Genomic DNA, 8536 nt, shown 5'->3' on the forward strand with positions numbered 1-8536 from the left:
TCTTCCACCCCGTTCCCACGACCCCCACCCAGATCGCTGCTTGAATTTAAAGTGATTTGCCCAAAATCACAGGACACTGCTTTCATTTTCAACATCGCGTCTTGTTTCCTGCTTGTGGCAGCCTGCCCAGCCTGGGCTGTCTCTCCCTACCCCTTAACCCTGCCCCCACCACCTCTCGAGATCACTGCTTGTATTTTAAGTGATATTACCCAAAATCAAAGGATGTTGAGCCGATGCAGAGACTTGAATTCCCAAGTCTGCAGCTCTGACCATACGCCCTTCACAGCATGTTTGTTGCCGTTTTCATTGCTGTTTTTTTTTAAATGTTGACAATAAGCTCAAATGCTGTTCCAGTGCCATCTCTCCTCACCGCTTTTATTTTCACCATCACGTCTTGTTTCCTGCCCACCCTGTGCCGTCGCTTTCCATCCCTTCACCCCGCACCCACCATCCCTCCGAGATCACTGCCTGCATTTATTGTGATTTGCCCAAAATCACAGAACACCACTTTTATTTTCACCATTGTGTCTTGTTTCCTGCTTGGTGCAGCCTGCTCGCCCTGTGCCGCCTCACCCTACCCCTTCAACCCGCCACCACCAACCCTCTGAGATAACTGCTTGTATTTTGAGTGTTTTGCCCAAAATCACAGGATGTAGAGCTGACGCTAAGAATCGACGTCCCGAGACAGCAGCTGTGACTGCACGCCCTTCACCACATGTTTGATTTTTTTTTTAAATGTTGCCAGATGGAGTCATTTATAAGCCCAAATGCTGTTCCAGTCAAATTGCGTGCTGTCTTTTCCCAACCCTTCCCCGGTTTAATTTTCACCATCATGTCTTGTTTCCTGCTCACCCAGTGCTGTCTCTTCCTACCCCTTCACCCCGCCCCCATCACCACTCCGAGATCATTGCCTTTATTTTAAGTGATTTGCCCAAAATCACAGGACACCACTTGTTTTAGGTCGAGCCTGACCCATCGCTTGAGATGGTCTGTGCGCCAGACCTTATGTAAGAATGATGTCAGAAAATGCAGCCCCAAAAGCTGCTGGCGACAGCTTACAGTGCATGTGCTCGGGCGCGCGCTTGAGCATATGTGACATATGGCATTCCTCCTGTTCATTAAGCCTCCTGTGCTCCGTGAATTCCCCCCTCCCTTTTAGCCCATCCCTTTGAAGTCTGCTCGCATTGTCCTCCTCCCCCTTCTGGGTCCTTGGCTCCTCGCAATCCCCCCTCCTTTCTCGCCCAGCCCTTTCATCCTCTGCTGCCTTCTCCTTTTTTTTCGTTAGTTTCATTCACACTAGGAAGTCGATTTTAGGTGACGGTTTATATGGCAAATGCTGACGTTGACAATAAGCTGCACAATGAATAACTTAATCACCATCTTTTAATTGTATTTTAACTAAATATTACCCTCTACTAAGGGACTTTAAACTAGTCATGTACCCTGTACTAGAACACTTGAAAATGTGCCTCCATCAGAGTCCAGTTGGCTCCCGCTCAGTTCTAATTTACTGACATTTGCAGGGATGGTTGGGGCAAACATGGGACTGTCCTGGATACCGGCTCACCCTGCACGTTTCCTTCACACAGATCATCGTACTAAATACATTTTAAAAAGATTTGATATAAAACTATTTTTCACAATAAGTGTGTCACAAATCGCAACGTGCCATGATTGAAATTGTGCACTAGTGGGGTTCTGTTGTTTATAATAACTCAGTGGCCCATTCAACAGACTACTATGTGTTAAAATGACAAGTCTCATCTCTCTTTCTTTCTTTTTATTTCTCACACTTCTTTTTTTATCTTCTTTCTCTAATTACACTTGCCCCTAATCCCATCCCTCCCTCGCATTCGTCCTTTTTAGGTCTCGCCTGTCGATGCGCATGCGCATCGAGCTTGCGAGACTATGGGGGCTTAAACAGTCTTTAACTAACTTGCAAGGAATCGTGGCGATTCCTTGCAGTGCCCGTGAGATTCAAGCTCAATGCACATGCCCCCTCCCCGCTCCGCCCCTCCCCTGCCCGCCGTGTCGCATTTCTCCTCCCCCCTCCCCTTCTCTGCCTTCCCTCCGTCCATTTCATTCTCCTCCCCACTCTCTCTCACATTCTCCCCCAGCTCCGCCCCCTCACTTCTTGGTTGCACGGCCGCTAGGCCGTGCCTCCCCTACTCTCCTCCTCCCCCCTCCTCCTCCTACTCTCCTCCCCCCTCCTCCTCCACCGATAATATTTGAACTGTGCGCGGTAATTGGTTTCCGTGTGCATCCGCCCTTCAAAGTTGGCAGTAATTCAGGGCAAGATTACCAGCAGCATTGTTTCGCAAAAGACATCCTATGTAGAGGTGTGGCTCACTGGTTAGAGGCGGCAGACCCGAGTGCAGAGAACGGCCCGGGACCAGGGTTCGATTCCCGACGCGGCAGGGTCTTGGACCAGGATCAGCGGACTGATAATTCTCGCATCGGTGCCTACTCCGACCAGGGAGCACACTCGGCAACTCTGGGCATTAGCTTGCCTCATCTCCACAACGGCCCCACACAAACGCCGGGGATGCCTGGTTTCACCTTGGAGACCCCCAGGAGGGACTATCTCACAGGGAAAGCCAGGACGGGTTCCCCAGCGGTCTATAGCGCTACGAGGCCTCCGGGTAGCAGTGCGCTTTACAAGACACAACAATTTACAATTTACAATGTAATCGAGGCAGGGGCTGTTCAGACAGTGGAGAGGCTGCGATTACTCTCCTCCCCCCTCCTCCAGCATTGTAACCCGTCAGCATGGCAAGGGAGTCCCACCCCTTCAGTGTTCGCTAGCTTGGCGTCCATCTTTGAATGCCTGTCGTGTTTGATGCTGTCATACATTTATATTGTCTGCAGTCGATTTATTCTTTAAAGCATGTACTTTGTTTTAAAAAGCATTTATTTTTAGAATGTCATTTTTATTTTTGAGTAGATAATCCATAGATTTTTTTAAGTTAACGATAACGTTCTTCAAATAAAAATACGTTTACTTCCGATATGATGCCTGGACCTTTTGAGTTCTTTCACCTAATTACTTGAGCTGGGCTCTACTTTATTTCTCCTGCAGTGAAAACAATCCGCTCCATAATGGCCGCCGTTTTTAATTTAACGACAGCTAATACCAATAGAATACAGTCCTCCCATCCAGGCGTACCTCTAGAGTGGAAATGCTTGTTGTACGTGTACGCAGGCGCATTGCAAGTTTATTCGCTCACAGCACATCGTTTAGTCCGTTTTTACTTTCGTTCATGCCTTCTGAAGGAAATGGATGTGTGTATGGCCATGTGTAATGAGTCTTTTAAATTGGAATTAGTGAACTCCAAGTCCCAGCCGCATAGATCCAGGCTGTCTCTTTCAGCCACTGGCTTGACACTTTGTCAATTACATATTGGCTCAGCCCAGAGAACTACTTCTTTCTTCCCCACTGTCTCTCACCTTATGTATAGGTTTTGCAGTAACCCGTCACCTTCAATGGGGTGCAGGTACTGTAATGCATTCAAGAATATTTTTTATTGGCCTACCTCTATCTGCTTCTTATGCATATATTTATGCCCATCTGAATGTGCACTAGCACATAAAACCCAGGCCTATTGGCTTTGCTAATGCCCGGTTTATTAAAGATGAAGGACAAAGCAAGGTGAAGTTTGTTTAACTGACAACAGTATCTCCAGAAGTCCTAGTCGGCAATTAGCTCCATATCCTAATGGTTAATTTGAAAGACTCCTGTTTTCAGCGCTTCCATATAGCTTTTAGGTCTCGCCTATGGATAGCTTCAGCTGTCTGTTGTCAAAATACATTTTGTGTGCAACGCCAACAATTACAGCAGCTTTTGGGGAAACGTATAGTTTATCATTGTATGCCATTTGCTTGCTAAGAATTCAATGGCTTGCTTTATTTACTCTTTTTGCGTTTGACACTACATTCGAGTATTGCTTCTTTACAACACTTTCGAGTGGATAACTTGTACCTTTCATTGCTTACATTAAGGGAACTACTTTTTAGATCTGGCATTAGCCAAGACCATCCACCTATTTCATTTATAGGCCATAATTCTCTTTCAGCCACCACATCCGCATCCACCACCACCACATCCACCACACCCACCACCACCACATCCACCACACCCACCACCACCACATCCACCACACCCACCACCACCACATCCACCACACCCACCACCACTACATCCACCACCCCATCCACCACCACCACTGCATCCACCACCACCACTGCATCCACCACCACCACTGCATCCACCACCATCACATCCACTGCATCCACCACCACCACATCCACCACCACCACCATCCACCACCACCAACACCCCATCCACCACCACCACTGCATCCACCACCACCACCGCATCCACCACATCCACTGCATCCACCACCACCACATCCACCACCACATCCACCATCACCTCCACATCCACCATGACATCCACCACATCCACATCCACCACATCCACCACCACCACCACATCCACCACCACACCCACCACCACCATATCCACCACCACATCCACCACCACCACCGCATCCACCAACACCACATCCACCACCACCACCACCACAGCCACCACCACATCCACCACCACCACATATACCACCACATCCACCACCACTTTCACCACACCCACCACCACCACATCCACCACACCCACCACCACTACATCCACCACCACCACCCCATCCACCACCACCACTGCATCCACCACCACCAACACCCCATCGACCACCACCACTGCATCCACCACCACCACCGCATCCACCACCACCACATCCAATGCATCCACCACCACCACATCCACCACCCCATCCACCACCACCACCCCATCCACCACCAACACCTCATCCACCACCAACACCTCATCCACCACCAACACCCCATCCACCACCACCACTGCATCCACCACCGCATCCACCAGCACCACATCCACTGCATCCGCCACCACCACATCCACTGCACCCACCACCACTACATCCACCACCCCATCCACCACCACCACTGCATCCACCACCACCAACACCCCATCCACCACCACCACTGCATCCACCACCACCAACACCCCATCCACCACCACCACTGCATCCACCACCACCAACACCCCATCCACCACCACCACTGCATCCACCACCACCAACACCCCATCCACCACCACCACTGCATCCACCACCACCACCGCATCCAGCACCACCACATCCACTGCATCCACCACATCCACCACCACATCCACCACCACATCCACCACCACATCCACCATCACCTCCACATCCACCATGACATCCACCACCACATCCACCACCACATCCACCACATCCACATCCACCGCATCCACCACCACCGCATCCACCACCACATCCACCAACACTTTAACCACACCCACCACCACCACATCCACCACACCCACCACCACAAAATCCACCACCCCATCCACCAACACCACCACCCCATCCACCACCACTGCATCCACCACCGCATCCACCACCACCACATCCACCGCATCCACCACCTCATCCACCATCACCACCACATCCACCACCACATACACCATCACCTCCACATCCATCATGACATCCACCGCCACATCCACCGCATCCACCGCATCCACCACCACCACATCCACCGCATCCACCACCTCATCCACCATCACCACCACATCCACCACCACATCCACCACCACATCCACCACCACATCCACCACCACATCCACCATCACATCCACCATCACATCCACCATCACATCCACAAAGCTATTAATTTTGCTATTTTCAAAACCAACACATAAATAAAAAAAGTGTCATTTACTATACCAATCGCTCAACTTTCTTAATGCGAGACCTATTGCATTTCCAATGCTTGTTTATTTCTACATCCCTTCCACCCCATTCCTCACTCGCTACTCCCATTCCTTCATTCATTTATTTCTATACTGTCACTCCCTCCTTTGCCCCTCACTTTGACATTCCCCTCTTTTCCTCCTTGCTACCACATTTCATCCCCTTCTTCTTCCTCTCCTTCTCCAACCATTCCTTCATTCTTTGCATTCTGTTAACCTGTCCTCCCTCTCTTTTTTCACTTCTTTCCCATATTCCTCTGTATTTTTTCTTTACCTCATCCCCCTCCTTCTGCCTCATTCCTGCAGCCTTTCGCTGGCCCTTCTCTTCTATTTACCGCACTGTCCTTCACAGTGCCTAATTTGAGCCAGTGGTTTCCGGTGCTCAGCACCGGCACTTAATCATCAACACTGGTGCTTGTAGCGTGAACTCAATCCAATTAGAGCGCTTTTCATCAGCACCAGTTAAGGACACACTCATTTTTGTAGGCACTGGAGATTAAGTGATTTGCCCAGAACAACAGAATGTTGAGCCGAAGTTGGCAGCTCTGGCCATTACACCACATCCTCTCCCGTTCATGGTTAGTAGTAGGTTCTGTTTTAGGTGGAGCTAACAGGAGAAATGGGCTGGTGCAAGCTGCCTCTTGACGAGAGCACTCAGACACCACCACATCACTCAGGAACACCACCACATCACTCAGGAACACCACCCCATCACTCAGGAACACCACCACATAACTCAGGGGCACCACCACATCACTCAGGGACACCACCACATCACTCGGGGACACCACCACATCACTCATAGACACCACCACATCACTCAGAGACACCACCACATCACTCAGGGACACCACCACATCACTCAGGGACACCACCACATCACTCAGGGACACCACCACATCACTCAGGGACACCACCACATCACTCAGGGACACCACCACATAACTCAGGGGCACCACCACATAACTCAGGGGCACCACCACATCACTCAGGGACACCACCACATCACTCGGGGACACCACCACATCACTCGGGGACACCACCACATCACTCGGGGACACCACCACATCACTCAGGGGCACCACCACATCACTCAGGGACACCACCACATCACTCAGGGACACCACCACATCACTCAGGGACACCACCACATCACTCAGGGACACCACCACATCACTCAGGGACACCACCACATCACTCGGGGACACCACCACATCACTCGGGGACACCACCACATCACTCGGGGACACCACCACATCACTCGGGGACACCACCACATCACCCAGGGGCACCACCACCTCACTCAGGGGCACAACCACATCACTCAGGGGCACAACCACATCACTCAGGGGCACCACCACATCACTCGGGGGCACCACCACATCACTCAGGGGCACCACTCAGGGGCACCACCACATCACTCAGGGCCATCACCACATCACTCAGGGACACCACCACATCACTCGGGGACACCACCACATCACTCGGGGACACCACCACATCACTCGGGGACACCACCACATCACTCGGGGACACCACCACATCACTCGGGGACACCACTACATCACTCGGGGACACCACTACATCACTCGGGGACACCACCACATCATTCGGGGACACCACCACATCACTCGGGGACACCACCACATCATTCGGGGACACCACCACATCACTCGGGACACCACCACATCACTCGGGACACCACCACATCACTCGGGGACACCACCACATCACTCGGGGACACCACCACATCACTCGGGGACACACCCACATCACTATGGGACACCACCACATCACTCTGGGACACCACCACATCACTCAGCCCAACCACATCATCACTCAGCACCACAACAGCACTGTCCTTGCTTGCTATCAACAAGCATTGCCATAACCAATAGGACTCGCATTAGGAAAGTGTAAGCTATTGGCTTTGTGAATAACAATGCTATTAATTTAGATATTTTCAAGCCAACACATATTAAAAAAATGTGTCATTTACAATACCAATAGCTCACACTTTCCTAATGCGAGACCTATTGCATTGCAAATGCTTGTATTTGTATGTATTTACTGCGTAGTTGTCAACTCAACCGTGCAAGCATTACACAGATTGATGGATTTAGTCTGCAGAGCTTGCACAGCCACATTAAGAAAGCATGGCTTGTTTGAGACAAAATTATTAGATATAGTTTCTCATGGGTTAAAGCAAATGCTTTTTTGAAATTCGCTCATGGAAACTCCAAGTCTCTGTAAAATAAGGGCTGTCCTTCATTTGTAAAAAAAACTTCATGCACATCTATAAATACCAATTACTTATATTGCCTACTTAGTCTTGCATCTCTCACAAATATGCTAATAATATTAGGATGGAAAAGTATGAAAGATGTGTCCTACAACAGTTCCCTGGATTAAGCGATGTTGAAATAAGCCAAAGATTAGGACATAATCATGCCCATCTATGGAGAATGTTTAACCCAAGAAACACTAGCGACCTAGAAAACAATAAAAAAAATTAGTGATTTATTTAGTTGGAAATATGACACAACCCTCACGAGGCATTGTGATAAAGCAAGAGTGGTACAGTATGTTTTGGAAAATAGTATTGACAGAATTATTACTGTGGATCAAATCACAAGCCTGTCTGATAGGCATATTCATCTGAAAAGTATCAAAGAACTCTGGAAG

The sequence above is a fragment of the Lissotriton vulgaris genome, chromosome 5 (genome assembly GCF_964263255.1).
Source record: "Lissotriton vulgaris chromosome 5, aLisVul1.2, whole genome shotgun sequence".
Classification (NCBI taxonomy): Eukaryota; Metazoa; Chordata; class Amphibia; order Caudata; family Salamandridae; genus Lissotriton; species Lissotriton vulgaris.